Consider the following 19,676-nt stretch of genomic DNA (forward strand, 5'->3'; position numbering starts at 1 on the left):
GATAAAAAGAGAGCATATCCTGTAAACACGTTTCTCTTCTCATTTTGGAGCAGCATATTATGTACTTTTGCTTTTGATCTTATTCAATGATATCGAAAAACAGTACTTGTACTACCATAATATCTATTGCTCACATATTATACGTATTATTTTTTATTACAAATATTGAAATCACGTAACTTTCGCACATTTGATAATCGACTTATAATTCAAAAGTTATACCATGTATCGTAGAATTGACAGTAAATAGGAAATAACGAAGAAACAATTAGCTGAAACTGACGAGATGTAAATATTTCTCAACCGCTACAAAATTTAAGAATTATTCGATCGTATAAATTAGTTTTGATTCATCGTCGGTATAAATTACCTAAAGTTACCTATAAACACCAATTGCTTGTTTAATCAAAAAGTTACTCCAACTTACTGTTAGAACCTGCTAATAACAACGGTTACTCCAAACGATATTATGTAAATAATAGTTCACGTTCGCCGTGTTACAATACAAACTTAACTCGAAGCGTCGTTGGCGAAAGGAAGGAAGGATTCAAGTATAAAAGCGTGCGAAGCCTACCTTGATGAAGAAGGGAGTGGAAGAAGAAGAAGAAGAGGTGGAAGAAGAAGGCAAGCTCGCCGTGAGAGACGTGCGCATCTCGTGTGTTTTTGATTACGCTTGCACGACCGTACGCCGGCTGCGTACGACGTACGGCTCGTGACTTCGCGTATGAATCAGCCAGCTATTCTTTTCGCTCACTGACCGACCGCCGACTTCGTTTCTTCTCTCGGCATGCTCGTCTCGCTCTCTTACCTTGTCGCACACATCGGCCCGCTTTCATCGTGTCCTTGTCCGTCCGAGCGAATGGGACGAGCGAACAACACGGCCGAATCCACGGCGATATCACGCCGTTTTCTTCGCCACCTCCTCTTTTTGCCCTTCTGCGTCGCCCTTCGCCACGACCAACTTTGTACCTTCCTCGTCAATCTTCCTATACGCTTCGTTCCGCGTAAACCTACCATCGGGGAAAGCGGCTCTCAGCTCGATGGATGCGAGATCCTTGCTCTAGGATCAGCCTTGAATTTCTCCCCGAGTCTTTCAGATCTTGGGATTTGGATAGTTTTTCTTGGACATATTAGGTCGGCCGAAAAGTTTCCTTCGTTTTATAAGGAAATAATGGATGCACAATATTTCCCGTTTTATATTATTTTATCGAACTACGTATGATCCATTATCAAAATAAAGATCACAACGTTCGACAGATTAGGTTTCATGTTTGTATACAGGTGCGTTGTTGTAAAAGACACTTTTCGGACAACCCAATATTATAGTTTGCATTATTGTCTTTGTAAATTACCGTTGTTTTTGGCAGATAGTTTTTAATAGGAATCTTGGGAATTATTCTACCGTAAATTATTTCTTAATAGGAGTATCGAGAACTTAGGAGATTTTCTGTAACCATTGTGTTGAGATTATTGAATCGTGGAAGAACTACATACGTGTACGTATATTGTGCATCGAGAATTTTCATGTCATCGTTGTATCATACACATCTTCGCTCTGTATTACAGATCTTAGAGCAACCTTGACGACTTTTTCGTTGCATACTTTTCGATAGATAATTAGCTACAATTCGGTATAGTAACAATTTAGAATAAACTGTAATTCTTGTAGAACGTAAAATTACAGCTTGCTATTATTGTAGGCAAAAACATGTACATAACGATACAAACGAAATTGTACCTAAATAGAGATTTCACTCCCAGAGTATTACGATATTACTTTACTTGAAGTATTTTCAACATTCCTGTACATTCATAATTTTTCCATGTTTACATATTTTCGCTCTACTTGTAAATATCTAACGATTCTTCGTTACAACTATTTGTACACATACGTACGTACGTACATATCCCACTGAGCGATTAAATTCCATTGTGTACAAAATCGTCTTAATCTAAAAGAGAATGACGCGTTCTAATATACTGAGAATCTCAACCGAAGATACGCAATGACAATAAACGTATTGAGATCGTTTCGAGTCAATGAACAAACAAATCTAATCAACGATCGTGTCAACGAGACCGAGCACTCATTAACGTCGAAATTCACGAATACACACGGACCAAGTACAAAGAAAGATCCGCTTTTTGGGGAAGCGTCGCGGTGTTTTATAGGCGTCGCGTCGCCGTTGTTTGCAATAACATCGGGATATCTGTATTTGGCGAATGCCGCTTTAAAAGCGTTGATAAAGCCGCGGAACCGACCGGTGGTTTATTTTAGATTATAATGTTGCATATCGCTGTGTGTAATCTCGATAAATAGCTCGTTAATTCCGCTTGATCATAATAAGATAACCGCGCGTTGGCAACGCGCCAAAAATTTCGACATTCCCAGATTCTGCCCGGTCCCTTGTCTCTCCGGCTCTTTCTTTCTTTTTTTTTTTCTTTTTCTTTCCTTCTCTTTACTATCTTCCGACCCTCCCTCTGGTGCCTCTTCCATTTTTTCCGCGTCCGACGATTCATTGCTTCTTCTAATTAACGCACCCTCGTACCAAAGATTCATGCTTCTTTGAAGTCAGCTGTATCGCTTTCTTTAAATTCACCGTGGTTAAAATCCACGTTCCCTCTGATTTTATAAACTTTCGCGCTACCTTCTTCCCCGTTTTTCTCGCTTTTCCAATAATATCGATAAGCAGCGTGACGAACAATGGCTGCGAATGTTCACAGGCACGTGCGTAAGAAATTTAACAATATTGGCCATCGTGGCCATTCGTCGTGTAAAAGCGCGGATTGATCGATTTAACGCATAAGAGTAGGATATATTTTTCTTAGATCGAGTTTCGTTAAATATCGCGCTAAATGTTATATAACAGCGCAGAAGAATTTGTGGGAAATTTAACGGTGTGAGAATCTGTTACTGTTCGTGTCGGCTGGTTCATCGTATTTATGGAAAAGAAGAATCGTAGAATTTATAGAAGAGTTCAATGACTTGGAATATATATATAGTTTTTAATCTTGAATTTATGAGGGGATTTTAGAAATGTTAGTAACAAAAAGCAATGGCGCGGCAATAACTGACCATTTTTCTTGCTTTTTCTCTCGAGATGAATTTTTCTTTCCACAATGAACGCAATATAATGTACGATTTATCGTGCGATACACTCGAATTCAGAGAGTAATTCAGGAATGTATTTTTTAATTCAGAAATTCATGAATTTATACAAAAGAATCGGAGTCTGGTGGTTGGTTTTGGAATTGATCGGATCGGAACGTAAAATTTTGCCTTTGTTTCTTGTTCTCATGTTGATTTCCGTGTCTAATTCCGCATTCCAGGAACAGGCGGTTAGTCCAATTGTAGTTCAGCTGAATCAAGGTCAGAAGATCGCGTTGCTCGAGTTTATTGCATTAAGATAGCCGAGATCGTTGTGTCTGTCTAACAGGCCTAATTTACCGTGTGCGTGTTGTCGTAAATGAAATCTTTACGCTGATCTATCTATCTGCCGATGAATATAGATAACACTATCGTCGGTTTACCTATATAACGTTGGAAATATGCATTTTGTGATAGTGTGTTTCGTGATTAATTCGATTAACCCAATATTTTCTATCTCGATCCATTCCTCTCTTTCGTGATAGATGAAACATATTCCTTTATATTCCGTTTACATTTAATCTTTCTCTCTTGACATCGTTTAAAGGTAAATTATTTATTTGTAACTTTCCTGTAAGATAAATAACAAATTTATACGAATATTCCATTCTCATCTAGAGATATACAAGAACGTTTTACAAATCGAGCGAATTTTACCTGTAACTCTACGATTGTCTGCTTAACGAAAGTAACGTTCTATCTCACAATTCTAAATATGCACGTGTGTATGCACTCATATGGCCACTGTACGTACGACACTGTGTTCTGAGAACAACAGAGTTCAGTATTATAGTAAGTGGCATACACTGTCGATCGTAAGTGTTAAGACACCTGCCGATACTTACGCTGATATTATTTATTAAATTCCTTGTGTATCTGTAATTTTTCGTTCACACGATACGAGTTGACGTGGAGACGATGATCGAGCCAGCTAATTAAATGAAATTGATACAAGTATCTTGACTTGGCTTCAATTTCTCGCTTTGTAGGACACGTAAACGAAGTTTTCCCCAATCTTGTCTTGAACAATAAACACGTAAAAACATTCGCAACCAGTGCTCTGTCACCATGGAACAGAGATGATCGAACATTTTGCTGCGCAATCGTTCCACCAAAGACGACTCGCTGTTGCTTGTTGCGGAAATATGTATGCGAAATTCATCGTGTGAAAACGCGGGTTGCACGCGAACGTACAGTCTCCGGGTGTATTCCGATGTCGTTACTTAACGTGTTTATTTCGGTGAGCTTCTGTAACCCTCGAGGCGTTTTTTTTACGAGCTAATTCGTGATCTGGATAGTTCCCAAAGGCGAGTTCTGGTGAGCGTGGCGATACCGGGTACCCGGTATAAGAGGAATGACTAAATGGTCTGACTAACCGGTCAGGTATTCCAAAACCCGACCTTATTTTCACCGCTATAGAGAAGTGACACGTGAGTGACAAGGAGGGCAGGTAGTTTTCGTGGTAGTTTGCGTGGAGACGCGTACGAATTCCAGTCCGGTATTTTAGTGGTTTTCATCGCGCGACGCGACGCGCGGATCCCAAGGGACGGGTATACAGATTTCCCGTTCGAAACGATAAATTTACCGCCGCGGCGACTTTATTTTAAACGTTTCGCGCTATTCTCGCGCCGTTGAATTCGTCAAGATACACACGTTGTGAGTTTAGCCATCACGCGACGATCCTCAACTCCAATTATACGTACCGAACCGTATATGTGTACGACTATAACGTAACGTTGCTTTTTTAACCCATGTTATACCAGGATAAGCATCCTCAACGACCCCAATATTTGTTCTTTTTTTTTTTTGTCTTTGTATCATATACGAGACGATTGCGAAAGATCGTAAGACGTTCAGAAATCTACGAAGGAGTAATAATAATACGAGAGATCAAAATGTTTCAAAAAGACTTCTCGAAAAATGTTCTCAAAGAGTTCTAAAACAGATGAACGTACCTTTGCATCGTGTTCAAATTATTTTATCCGCTATTCAAAGATTTAATTCGCCCACTTTGCTCGCGTTAATCCTTCCTTCTTGTTGTAAAATCGAGCGACGTAGAGTTGCAACGTAACTGATCTTGATCGATTCGTGCCAGATAATCTGTGACGGAGGCTGCGTTACGCGTGCACTGTGCACGCACGATCTTTAACGACGAATCTCCTGGAATAGAAGAAGAGAGAGGAACCTTTAGGCCGTGAAACAATAGATTGGCAAAGCCGGGTAGACACGATGATTATCTTTACGACTTTGTAATAGTATAATGACGTGTTATTAGGCGGACAAATTGGTTCTAATAATTACAACCGTCTGAAAGTTTGGTTCCCATTCCCACGCTGAAGCAACCAAGCCTCGGCCTCCATCGTCTCCCGTATACGGTCACGCGAAAATATGCAAACTGTCCCAGGAATTTCACGTGCGATCCCGCGGCGCGTTGCGAAACGCGAGCACCGCCTTTTTCCCGCCCACTGATGCAGATTTATTTGCGCTTTCGTTCCGCGGTAATTATTCACCGGGGGTCCTTTCTCGGGGTCGTTCTCTTTCCAGAGCTAAAGTGCACACCGCGTAAACTGTATCGTTAAAGACAGTAATGTAAATTTGATTTATGGCCACGGACCCGGACCATGCTATTTTTAAGATTCGCGCGATCTTTCAACCCCGTTACTTTCACAGAGGTGTTCTCACTTCGTAATCTACGAATCTTAATCGCTAACCGATGATCATCGAGCTTCGCATCTTCCTGCTACTTTGGACGACGATGGATGCCTCGCGGGTGTCTTCTTGAGATTCTGTCACGAGCCATTTAAACGTCTAACTCGATGAAAAATAAAAATTGCCATTTTGAAACTGTAATTTTGGAATTGTAAAAGCGTCGAAAGAAAGGGGACGGTTTTCCGATTTAAACGTAGAAGTTGCCAGCGTCTCTCAGCGTTTGTATGGTTTGTCATAGATTCTATGTCGTATATAACGAACGTATTCTTTATCAAGTTTGAGCAAATTTTGCTCCTTGATCGTTAAGTCAGAGAAATACTATCATGAATTTGACCCGATAATATTGTACGAAAGTAATTGAAACCAAATTTTCGTCACTCGCCTGTAAGCCAATGGTACGAACCGGGGCTTGATAAAGCTGCGAATCTAAGATTCGACTAAAGATCGAAACCATCGGTTCAAAATACTTGAAAAATCCGCACGTCGTAGTTTCGTGACGGACAACGCAAGGGTTAAACATTTTCGCTGTGGTTGAAACGTGACGGCTGGCGCGAGAGCACGGCCGGGTGAAACCCCTCGATCGAGCTGTGGCTCTCGACAAATGCCTCGCGGATTCGTAATTTTTGTTCTCCCCTCGTCGAGAAGGGAGAATAAGAAAGCGAACGGGGGCGAGAGACTGTTGGCGAGAGAAAGAAGGAGTCCCTTAAAAGTGTAAAGAAGATGGAACAAGTGAGCGAGAAAGGGAGAAGCGGGTGGCACAAAGGCGACCTGGTACAACGAACGGAATCGCGGAGAGAAGGTTGGAAAGAGAAAAGATCGGGAGGTGGAAAAAGTGACTGAAACGTTAGAGAGTGTGAGAGAGAGAGAGAGAGAGAGGGTGGGAGAGAGAAAGAGAAAGAGTAGGTAACTCTCCTGCGGAAAGGAGCACTCCTGCGATGAGAAGGAACGGAGAGATGGGCTGGAGAGAAACAAGAAAAGGGTTAACGTCCTTTCGTTCGCTCCTTCTTCTCTCTCCTCTCTCTACTCTCATCCTCGTTTCTTCCTCCTTTTTTCTCCCTTTCTCTGTCGTTCATTCTCCTTCGAATCTCTCTCGTCAGCACACCCTTTCCTTTCTCTGCTCTCTGCCCGTCTGCCTCTCTGTCTTGGCTCTTTACCTCTTTCACTATCCCTCTCACCACCATCTCGTTTCTTCTCTTCGCCCTTCTTCAGCTCCGAACACGCACACTCCGCGGCTCGCTCACGCGGGTTTCTACTTCGTACTGTCTCTCCCTCTCTTGTATTCCCCGGTTCCCCGCCATTTATTATTCATCGGCAAGGAAAATTTATATACGTCTTACCGCTCGCCGTCATACTTAATTCTCGATTTACGATTCCGCGGCTCTCACCTTTTTTTTTTCTTCGTCTTCTTGGTCGTTTTTCTTTTTGTCGGCGCTGCATGTCTGATGTCGGCGTACTTCTTCGCTTGGCTTCACTCCCTGTCCCTTTTCCCTCTCTCTCTCTCTCTCTCTCTCTCTCATACACACTCACACACACACTCTCTCTCTCTCTCTCTCTCTCTCTCTTTCTTTCTGGATTGTGCGAGACCAACTTTTGTTCCTTCTTCTTCTTCTTCTTCTTCTTCCTCTTCTTCTTCTTTGGCTGTTCTTTCCGATTTCTTTTCTTTCTCGTCGTACGCCTAAATTTCCCTCGACGACCGACGACGCTTGATAATGGCCCCTCGTTGCGACCCACGGCTCCGTTCATCTTTAAAAGTGAATTACGAACTGAATTATGAACTGGATACTTGGCCTTGTTTTAACCATTCTCCTCGCTTAACTATTTTCGCTTTTATTAGCGAAAGTCGAAATTAAAGGCTTCTTAAGGGGGCGAACGAGATTAAAGCTTTCTCAAGCGAGTACAGTGTAATTTTCTTCTCAGATCTGTTCAGTCTTTTTTACAATTATGCGCGTGTATGTGTGTTTTCAGCGAATAAGAATACACAGGTTGTTCGCGATGGTAAATCGGGAAGCAGATGATTCTACGTAAAACAATAAGAATAAGAATTTTTCATACGCGTGAAACGTTGATTCTGAGAAATTCATTCTGACTTTGGCTCTATAGAAATCCTATAAATCTGGCGTATAAAGGTGTTCTCTTTTACCTAATTCGTTCAAAACGTTTCCAATGAAATTTAAGACAGGATGATGTGATCCTTAATTTGTCGTGTGTAACCCTTTCGAATAACTTCCACAAATTCTTACACCTCACAATTGGACGTTATATTCCACGAATAGAAAATTTTGACCTGCCAATAATCTTCCTAATAGTTTGATCTAATTATCGCGCCCTCCACAAAATCGCAATGCGCTTTAATTCCAATTCTAATACCTGCGAGCATGTAAACGTGTATACATATATGCTAATACATTGCTAATAAAGAAATAATAAAAAGATGCTAATTTAAACTGTCTTGAGCCGTCGTCGGGACAAATTCTTCCGTTCCACGGAATACGCCAAACTTGACAACCGAAACCAGTTGCAACAGTCATTTATTTGCGACACGTAACTGCGTAAACTGTGCGATCTAAATTATTCAGTGCAAATAACGTGCTGGCTGTGATACATCATACTCTTCCCCGCTGTTATTTAATTCATACTTGGAAATTGCACCGAACGAAAGAGGTGTGCGTGTGTATGTACAGGTACATCGTGTCTCTAATTTGTCCGCGTCGATAAACCGGATCGAGCGTGAAAACGACGAGCACCAGTTACATCCAGTTATATCAATCAATCTGGAAGACAGAGACGGCCGGTTACACGACCTCTGTGCTCTCTAGTTGCAACGCCTAATATAAAATTTACCCTCCCTCCGTGTATGCAATGACACGCTTCTTCTCATTTGGCTCAGCCGGGGCTCCACCCGTGATTTATTTCGTTAGGGCGTGATATTTCCAACCGGTGAAAGTATCTTTGAATTCGTCTAATAGATTTAGGGCAAGCATGATTCTAAGGGTAGCTCGGCGTAGGTATAGGTCAACGACAGAGGGGCGCGAAAGGGCTTTGGTCGCTATGGAAACCCTGGCGCAGCGCGTTGACTGTGGGGTGCCTCAAGTTTTTTATGGGCTGGACGATTGTCGGAGGGGTCGGGACTCTAAAAATCGTTACACAGACCTAGATACTCGCCTCTCGTCGATTTACCCTGCCGCGGTCGAAGGAACACTGGCTTCTCTTCTAGCGCTTGCAAACTTTTCCCGATTAAATCTTTGCTGAATCGTTAAAAGAAAAGATTTTATCGTTACTTTCAGACGAAACGTTCCAAGGATTCGGATTTATACTGCTCGAAGCCGTAGGAAATTGCGTAACGTAGAGATCTTCGCGATAGACAGGACTAGGTTCTCAGGTAGTAAGATAAAGAGATTCGCGACTTGGACCGATAGACCGATTCGCTAAAAAAAAAGAAAAAAAGTAAATGTTTTAATTATTTCAGACGAAGATGGATATCGATAAAATTTGTAGCGGGAAATAGTCAGGTATTGGGATCTTCGAAATCGATACTGTAAGCAAAAGAGGTGTTATAAGGAAATTGTAGTAAGGAGCATTGTTGTATTTTTGGTTGTACGAAGCATTGTATCAACGCAATCATGAAGATAAGTATATATACAAATAAAACAATGCAGCAACGCGCCACAGTGAACAATACGGAGCAGTACCTCTCTTACCCCTGTGCCTTAGTCTTCTTTTCAGCAACGCACGGTACCTACCTGATGATAATAATTCCGCGTTCTCGTCGACTCTATTCGTTCAACGAGATATTCGTCGTCGTGGAAATACAAATTTTCTACCTTTTGCAACGTACGTCGTTCGAAGCTATGGAAACCATAGTAACGTACAAGTCAGCGGAATAGACGGGAATAACTTTAAGGGTAGTAGAATCAAGGACAAAGGGGACTCGCCACCTAAACAGCTCGATTGATCAGTCTAGCCGACCAATTAATCGAATTTGTCAAGCCACACCGCCAATTCTCTAACTAAATCGATCCTTTTTTCTGCCTCACCTTCTTTCGAAACAAGAGTCACCATGTTCTAAAGCGTCTAAGAAAATCTTCCAACGCGAATAGACACGCGTGTACGTAATACGCTGTTAATCACACGGCCAACTTGTAAAACAATAAATACACAGCGAGATATTCCAATATCGGAAAGGAATGCTACGAGCTTAGCGAATCGCAGATTAAAAGCGGAACAGATGACGGAAACGAAAGTAGTAAAATAGTATGATCGGGTGCAGGGGCAGGCAGCAGCTGCATCCAGGTCTCCGATACTCGTGGTCTTTTCGTCACGGACGGAAAATAGCGAAGTTACGGGCGACACGCAACGACGCTTTTTCCCATTTTATTCGTAGGGTGGCAATGCACTTGAAGCTCGCCGCTGCAAATTCGCAGCCCTTCGTCGCTTTACGTTTCACGTTTCTTCTTCGTCCTTCCCTCCAGGGAGCTGGAAGGGATATACAGGGTGGTCTGGTAACTGACGATACAAGGGATGATACCTCGTGAAAAATTAAGTCGATAATGTAGGATGAAATGTTGTCATACGAAACTTGCTATTTACTATCATCTTAGGTCGTCCGAAAAGTTTCTTTCGTTTTATAAGGTAATAATGGATGCACAATATTTTTCGTTTTATATTATTATAAAAATATTACTATCAAAATAAAGATCGCAACGTTCGACGGATTGGGTTTCACGTTTGTATAAATGTGCGTCGTTGTAAAGTACGTGTCTGTAGAAGAAAGACACTTTCCGGACAACCTAATGCTTCTCGTCGATTCTTATCGTATTTGACTGAAGATTTATTTTATTTCATGCATTAACGTGGAAACTATTGAAAATGCCTACTGTAATATTCCATACAAACGAACTGTGCGAATTACATCAATGAACCATATCGTAGTCTTACATTAGCCTATCGATATTTCTCTTTGTCCTTGGAATACTCGATTTAATAAAATTAACCATAAACTCTGCCAAGTTAAGATCTACAGTTGAAATTTCTTGAAACCTCGTTCTACGTTTTCTTCTTATCCTTTTTTACGAAGAATCACTTCTTACCTGATTCTACCATCAGACACCCTGTATACGAGGGATATTGCCGAGGCACCGCTACAGAGAGACCGATCGGAGATCGTAGAAACCGTCGCGCGCTCGTATTTGCCCTCGGTGCTGGAAGAAAGGACGAGAGGAAAACGACGTCGGGGTTTGGTACCCTTCACTCTTTCTCTCTCTCTCTCTCTCTGTCTCCCTTTCTTTCTTTCTCTCTAGCTCTCTCTCTCTCTCTTCTTGCTAGGAAGGATGAGGATGGGATCGAGAAGGGTGGGCAAGAAGAAGGGGTGTAAAAGGGACGTCGAAGGGCGAAAGAGAGAAAGAGAGATAAATAGAGAGAGAGAGAGAGAGAGAAACAACGAGAAGGGAGATGGGAAGTTGGTTCGTGCTATAAAGTATTGACTGACTGTTGTACAGCGAACTATATGTACCGGCCCTATAATACCGGCAGACTCCACTCGGCCCTCGCCTCCAGCCAGGAGGAATAATGCGACTTCCGGAACCAAGGAAATACCTTTCAGCCATGCCGAACGAGAATCCGGCCGAAAGGAAAAATAAAACGAGCTAACCGGAGAGTTAGAGCGCTTTCTCGTTCGTTAATATACGTAATCTCGTTGGATACGGTTTGTGTACGCGGGTTTGCGCATGTGTTGGATGGATACGTTAGGCTGAGAGGCGGTGGGAAGACGAGCTACCGGTTAATTCGGACACCTTGTTTGTCACTGCACGCGATTATCGTGCGCGTGTGGAGGATGAAGAGGTGTAGCTGATAAATGGGCGGAAAAAGTTCAGATGATCTTTTCGAGTACTGGTTCTGCAGAGTCCACAGTGGATTAAAACGTTTGAGGCTTCTCGGATACTTTCACTGTTCCGGTCAAGCTAGTTCTTTACGATCTTACATTTGGTCATTTTTCCGTGATATCGCGTAGCTTGTCTTTATCTCAGTATTTATTTGATCTTCTGGTTTCCTACTTATCCAATGCAATGTATTTATATCAAAGAGATTCGTATTAAGGGACAAATGCTTATTTAGACGTTTAATTCGTCATTCATCATTCGTGTGTATGTTACTATGTATCTATATTGAATCTTCTATTAATAATAGTGTTAACGCGTTAAATTTTACAGAACGTATGCCGATTGAAAAATTTTCCTAATTGTACGATGTGTTTGTTGTATCAGGTTGTTTCTTTCGTTTCGTAAGGCGATAATAGATGAGCAACAATTTCTGTTTTATATCATTTTATCGAATTACGTATGGTCCATTTCGTTCTGTTTCTATCATTACGTTCGTGCATAATTCAATAAACTAAAATTGTTTCTTTATAAAACGAGAGAAACTTCTCGGACAGCCTAATACATTTTAGATTTAGGTTATTCTTAGATCCATTGTGTAAGTTGAAACGAAAGACAACTTTGAGCGAAACTCGACGAACGTCGTAAAGAAATAACTTAATTATCTGGATATACATTTTCTAGACGAATGTAATTAGTCGCAAGATAAATTGGAAACATATGGTTGTCCAGGTATTATGATTAATTAAGGATCCTCAAGTAGCTTGGTTAATGGGTAACACGCGATAGAGGGCGAACTAGGTGTACGAGAAGTCATTTTTCCTAATCATTCGGTAAAGAATTGCCGCGGAGTTGGCACGTTACGGTAGTTCTTTGAGAATAATAATTCCCGAGAGAATTGATGGTCGTGCGTGATGGGCAAGCTGGGTGCCTCTACCTACGTTATAGCGTGAGATATCACAACGTTGCTGTCTCTATTCCGAATTAATGCGATAAACTCACGCTGCGAGTACGATTGACTTACCACGGATATAGGAAAAACCAAACTCGATGATGTATCGTGTTTACCGTGCAAAATCTACGGTGCAAAATCAAGCTGATGAAAGTTGTAACGTAACCATTATTAAATATAACTACATCTGCGATTCTCTTTCTTTAACGTTTCACCTCATTGTCGTTCATCAGAAAAATATTTTTCCAACAATGTACACATAAACATGAAACATGAAGAATGAAACAGAGAAAAAATCTGTTATACGTGCAAACAAATTTACCCACGTTTGTAACTTTCTTCCATCCGAAAGCGAGTTGTTCGTTTCAGAAAGTTACTCGAAAAACACGTAACGAGGTTACTGATTCATCGTATCACATACATTTTCAAACTACCAAAGATCGATACAAATTCGGAACCATCGACTCTAATATATAGAACAGCACGCGTTGGATATCGTCTCTTTTATTCGAAATCGCAATACGACGATTCTATCGTGATCGATGTCTAAAAGAAAAAGCCTGTCTCGAGAAATCTCCTACATCGTCGACACTGAGAAACACGTGGATAATTCTACGAAATTCCAACGATAGTCGAAACGTTCCTGGCGAGTCGCCTCGATCCGACAGTCCGGAAATTCCAATCCCGTTGGCATTAATTGTCGATTTATGTAAATGTTAATTACCGCGCTATATCTAGAAAAAGTGCGAGTGGAGAGAACTCGGGTGATTGGACTGGTTGGTTGTTCGATCTAATGGCGTGTTAGGTGCGTGTACGTAGTCGCTGACGCGTGTACGCAAAGCGAAACAGGATGTTCGGCCTAATTACCGCCTTTTATCAATAGGGATTCTTCCGCGCGGCCGTCTAATGGAGTGTCTAGGCTGTAATCTGTAGTGGGAAGCACGTGACACAATTTCGAAGCCGGGTTCGTCGACCCTACCATTCTGGTGTTGCGTCATTGTCGCTGACGTTCTACGCGCTGAAGCGACGTGTCGGCCCTGTCTGCCTTCGAATTTATGACGTTGTGATCCACACGCCGCGCCGCGCCACATTAAGGTTCACGTTCACACGCAACGAAACACACGAGTTTCATGGTGTGGCGTGACGAGGAGCACGCGTTACCATTTCGAAACCTCCCTAGTCGTTTAATGAAATTTTTAGTGCCGAATCGTTCGAGGTGGACTTTGGAATTCCACGAATTTCTTACGATCTATTTTTATTGTTATGGCGGGGGACAGGCAGATTCTGAAACGCTGTCTTTGATATTTTCAGGAGTTGAGATTTTTTTATTTGATGTTGGATTCAGTGACCGGACAATTAGGAAACTTGATTTTTCGCTATCTAAAAACCGTGTATTTTAATTCTATACATCGACGCATGTTTGTTTATTCGAAAAGATACGTTTTTGATAATCTTTGGCCATTTCTGTGGAATTTTTTCGTTTACTAATTCCGCTGATTTTGATGTTCTGTCGTAAATGGAATATTTCTCGATAGCTTAAATTTTTGTACTTTCGAGCCTTGTCGATTATTCGTGGATTATTTAATTCTTTGTTTCTGCTATGGTCGAAGGAAAGTGGTCTTTCATAAGATTCTTCGAAATCCCACTTTTGAAATTATTTTTTCAATTTTTTAAAAAATATGCAGAAATTCTGAAATATTCATCAGTCTTTCCGTTACATCGTATTATAATGTAATCTCGCGTTGAGTCAAATACTTGGCATTTTTTTCGATAAAAGTAAAAGCTACGAAAGAGCGAAGAGAATTCAAAGATAGATATCCTGAATCGTCAATGACCTACTTTGCAAACGGAGAGTTGATATAATACGTCGTAGGGAAAATCTCTTATTTTCTATCGAACGAATTATTCTATTCATAGCAAAAATTAATCAAATTTAATTCGTTGCTCTTGTACTTACGCTATATGTTTTTCCATAGAATATCGATATTTTCTGCTACATTTTCAATAATCGATTCTGTCAGCCTATAGGTCGATTAACTTTTTTCTTCGACCAGTTACAAGCACAACTTGTTAAGCACTTTTTCCATTAGGTCGCCCCGGTCTACAGATAGAATTCCCAAGATTAATCAATCAACTTGTGAATTAATCCCTTGACACAGATCGTTCGGAGCTACGTCGAAAGTGACAGTGATATGGATAAAAAAAAAAGCTAAAGAAACAACTTTTGCGAAAATGTATAACCCCAATTTATGCTTACGCCATTTCGTATTATCGTCAGGCAAACGTTATCGCTGTTCGAGTTTAAATTATTAAAATTTAACTCGATAATTGTCTTGTCTACTTACGTATCTATACCTTCTAAATCTTATTTCAACTATAATTCCTGATTTAATTTGCTTCGTTTAATTCACTTTCGTATACCGTGTTAGAATATCATTATGTTACTTAGCTATGATAACGAGATTTATGCTACGCACGCTATCTACCTTCTCGTTGTATTAATATTTTTATCGTTCTATCAATTTGCCAATAAACAGGAAATGAAATTTCCGAAATGAGGGACACACGAGTACTATGTTTGACCAACATTGTAATTAATACACGTTATAATATATCGCAGCACGATAATTAATAGGTGTCTTTTGCTGGCTGGCAAACGAAATTTGAATTACGGTGTCAAAATTCAGGAAGAAAATTCAAGTGCTCCGGTCGCACGAACGTGAAGCAAAAATATCCGGGAAATGGCGATTAGTTTGCAAACCCTTAATTAACCAGGCACGCGTCGCGTCGTTTCCACGCGTCCCATTAACCAGGCAAGCTTGTGTGTGTGTGTGTGTACGTACAGTTGAAAACACCCTGATGCGCTGACACCGATGCCGCGTCAGACCCTTCTCCCTTTGATTTAATCCGTTCTCCCTGTCCCCTCTTTATCCCACTACCGCGTGAGTGAGGGGCGAATGCAGCGAAAAAGGGTAGGAAAGGGACAGAGAAAGGGTGCGTCGGGCAGAGTAGGAAAATGGTACCAAGTGCAGAGTACTGGGCCATCGACCAGTAGTCATCCGCGGCTGTCCTATGTCCGATAGTCTCTTGGCTGTTTTCCACTGACAACACGTACAGATATGTATAATAAAGCTATATAAATACTTGTAAAAACTTGTAATTACACGACGTTATTACTATATTGGTAAAATTGAAAAGAAATCTAACGATGTTCGTACAAATTGCAAGATATTTATAGAAAATATAATTTTCGCATAAAAGTAGTATACGGTGAATAGCGAAATAATTGCGTAATATATTAGGTTGTTTGAAAAGTTTCTCTCGTTTCATAAGGCGATGATAGATGAATAACAATTTCTGTTTTACATTATTTTATTGAATTAGGTGAGATCCATTTCGTTCTATTTCTATTCGTACGTTCGTGCATAATTCGATAAATTAATATAAAATAAAAAAAACGTTGTGCGTCTATTGTTTTCTTATAAAACGAAAGAAACTTTTCGAGCAACCTAATAATAAATTTAATTATAAAATAAAATAATGGAATGGTTGCTCGAGCCTGTATGTAATTAGTATCTCAGACGATTCCACTGAATATTGTGTGGTTACTTATAAAATATAAAACTTCCAAACAATTCTATGTACTATCTTAAGACATCGATCATAGTTATTTCTGAACCCTATAGAGACATAAACTTTCTCAAGCTCCCGTAGAATTACAACTTTAGTTCACCGCAATACGGAATAAATAATACGAAAACACTCGTCGAATTGCCTCTGCTTGCATATATTTTATTAGGTCGTCCGGAAAGTGTCTTTCTTTCGCAAACCTGTTTTTTTACAACAACGCACCTTCGTACAAACGTGAAAGCAAGTCTGCGAAATGTCGCGGTGTTTATCTCAACGGAACAAAACGTATCGTACGTAATTCGACAAAATAGTATAAAACGAAAAACATCGTGCGTCTATTGTTTCGTCATAAAACGAAAGAAACCTTTCGGACAACCTACTATATTCGATTCTTCATATAGCGGTTCGCCTAATCGAATCGAGTGCAATTGTAATTGGAAAACGAAACTGTCGATGAAATGCACAATGTTCCAGCCATGGGTGAACTACGAAAGGTCCTCTCGAACGTTTAGAATTCCTCGAACGGTGCAATTAGCGAAACTGCGAAATCTCGTTCGCCATGACGAGGCCAGCGGATTAAATCAATGCACTGCACTGTAACGAACACTTCTAAATCGTTTGTAATGCTCGTGGCTGTCATTGGTCCCCGTAATCACGAGTATTCCCGTGCTCTTTGTTACTAGTCACGCGGTACTCCAACTCGTATTCCCCTGGCTATCGTGAAAAGAACGACACGGGAATCAAACGTCATCTGAACGCGAGTTCTCCCCTGGCTTTTGCGTTTTATGCGCGTCTCTCTCGCGTGATCCGGAACATCGATTTTGCTCACAGTTCTGCGCGCAGCTCTTTCGAACCGCTTCGAGGATCCGTGCGTTGATCCGAGACGATCTTCCATCGTCGTCGATCGTTAACCTCTTGAGTAGAGAGTATCCGGCATAAATAAGATTATACTATTAGGTGAAAAAATATAATTCGATACTACAGTACGTTATTGTAGGATTTTTACTACAATTAGTTTATTTACAATAAATGGATTAAACAGATGTCGATTAAACAGGAAACGATGGTTGTTTAACGTGAACTAATCATAATAACGTATTATAATTAAGACAACTAGATCGTTAATATGCAACTCTCGTCACCACGGACTCAACGTTCTCTCGGCAACGCTAGCAAAACTCTTTCGACAACGCAATTCGCACTCCCTGACTTCTCAACTCACGATAACTGTTAATTCGTTTTTATGCCTTAGCAACTGCTTGTCTTTTGTCTTAGCCTCGCGTCTTTTGTCTTAGCCCCACCACATGTTCCGCAACCGCGTGTTTATAATTCGCCTGACACCCCCCAGGCCCCTCGTCCACGATTTATAATACTGTTACTATTTAGTTACTGTTTCCGTTACTATTAGATTGTCCCAAAAGTGTATTTCGCTACCTGTACGCAGCTACTTCCTTCAGTCGTCCTCTAGCTATCGTCGGATACGTTTCGTTCGCGTCGAAACAGAAAATATTGCGCGTCTATTATTATTTCCTAATGACACGAAAGAAACTTTTGGGACAAGCTAATACGAAAAAATACGACGAGCTGATTCGAAACAAACAAACGATCAATTTGGAATTTCTTCGGAACAAAGCTCGTTTATTACTGGAACGCGTTATTCGAGTACGCAAACTTCATAGAAGCTTAATCTTTCAATTGACTGCTGATAACGCGATGTCACGTTAACGTCGCGACCTATTTGCTTGAGGAGGTTTTCAAAGGCGTTAGAAAGGTCGATAAGCTCTAAGAGACAAAATTTCGGTCACAGCGCAAGGCTACGCGACTTTCACTCGCCAATGTAATAATTAATGTTCTTACACGATCGTAGAGCAACGCCCAGTATAATTCTACACGTCATAACCAAACGTGACGATTCGGTGGCGATGAAATAATTCAACTCGGCTGGTGGTGTGCACCTACATATGTATAAACCGTATGCAGTAGCAACCGTTTAGGAGGGAAGAGGCAGACTAAACAAAAATAACCTCTTGCTGCGTGCACGTTGCCGCGGTGGCTGCCCGTACCACCGGGAAAAGAGGGTGACATAAACATATTTCTAGTACGTACGAAGAAATTCAACGTATCTCACTGGTAAATGTATTACGAACGAGCCGAAGTCACGTCGAGACGCGTTATCATGCAGCGGTTCGCTGCTCACTCTTTTATCGTATCTTCTACGGCTCGATTAGGGCAACTCTCTTACTCTTTTCGCGCAAGTACATCTGCGTGCGCTTGTACGCCGATTGTCGACCGACCTCGCTTCGTTTTGCTTTCTTTTCGTTGCTCGTTTACGCGTGAAATGCTTAAACGCGACGTAGGTTCGTCAACGCGACGGTGATACAAGCGTACAAGCGGTCGATGAGTTGTTGTTGTTGGTATAGTTGCTGGGCTTGTGTACATTTTTTCCGTGTTTTACGAAGATATTGTTTTTGTTAGGCTAGTCATAGCAGTGATCGAGAAACGCCAAGAGTATTTCCAAGATACGTAACAATGGTCGAGAAGGTGTGAAAACTCGTAAATTGGAGGAAATTCGCAGATCCGGAGATTCAATAATTTAAATATTTAAATATTCAAAGGTTCAAGCTTCAAACGTTCCACGATTTTAATATTCCAGCGTTCAGATGTAAATTCTAAATTGGAAGATTAGCTGGAGAAATTATTTCGAAATCTTGAAACTTTAAAAGACGCAACATAGGAAAGAGTATATCTAGTGATCGAAAATTATATATAGTGGTGGGAAAGTTTAATAACAATATCCAAATTATATAGCGTACGTTTACAAAAACCTAACAATTATTGTTCATTTTAAGAATCATAAATGAAATATCCGTATGTATCTTTGTCTTTCTTTTACAGACTCGTCTTTTACAACGATGCATCTTTATACAAACGTGAAACCTAATCCGTCGAACGTTGTGATCTTTATTTTGATAGTAATATTTTGATAATGATATAAAACGAAAAATGTTGTGCATCCATTATTTTCTTATAATTTCGTACTTTTCGCACGACTTAATATACATCGGTTTAAGCGCTTTGCTTTACCGAAACATTTCCATTCCTGTGCGAAGGATTTGTCTCGCGGTAAAATTCGAAACGCGTGTCGTTGGTGATGTGGTTGTTCTTTAGGATTTGCTACGCATTCTCTATTGTTATACACAACGGATGTGTTATGCGATTTAGTCGAACGTGCGGATCATCCGAAGGTGCAATCGAATTCTTGGCTACGTTCTGGGGTCGAGCTATCAGCCACTGTCACGAGCACGTCGCCACAGCCAAACGATCGTCGGGGGAATGTGGAAAATGTAACGCTAGCTAAATTAGT

General features: G+C 40.8%; 1 protein-coding gene across 1 annotated transcript in view; it reads left to right on the forward strand.

The window, feature by feature from the left end:
• The window catches only part of LOC117212923 (probable serine/threonine-protein kinase dyrk2), a 68,970-nt gene that overhangs the window by 2,841 nt on the left and 46,453 nt on the right, over positions 1-19,676 (forward strand). The gene's annotated exons all lie outside the window — the stretch shown is intronic.

Source organism: Bombus bifarius, unplaced genomic scaffold (assembly GCF_011952205.1).
Source record: "Bombus bifarius isolate JDL3187 unplaced genomic scaffold, Bbif_JDL3187 scf7180000008417, whole genome shotgun sequence".
Lineage (NCBI taxonomy): Eukaryota > Metazoa > Arthropoda > Insecta > Hymenoptera > Apidae > Bombus > Bombus bifarius.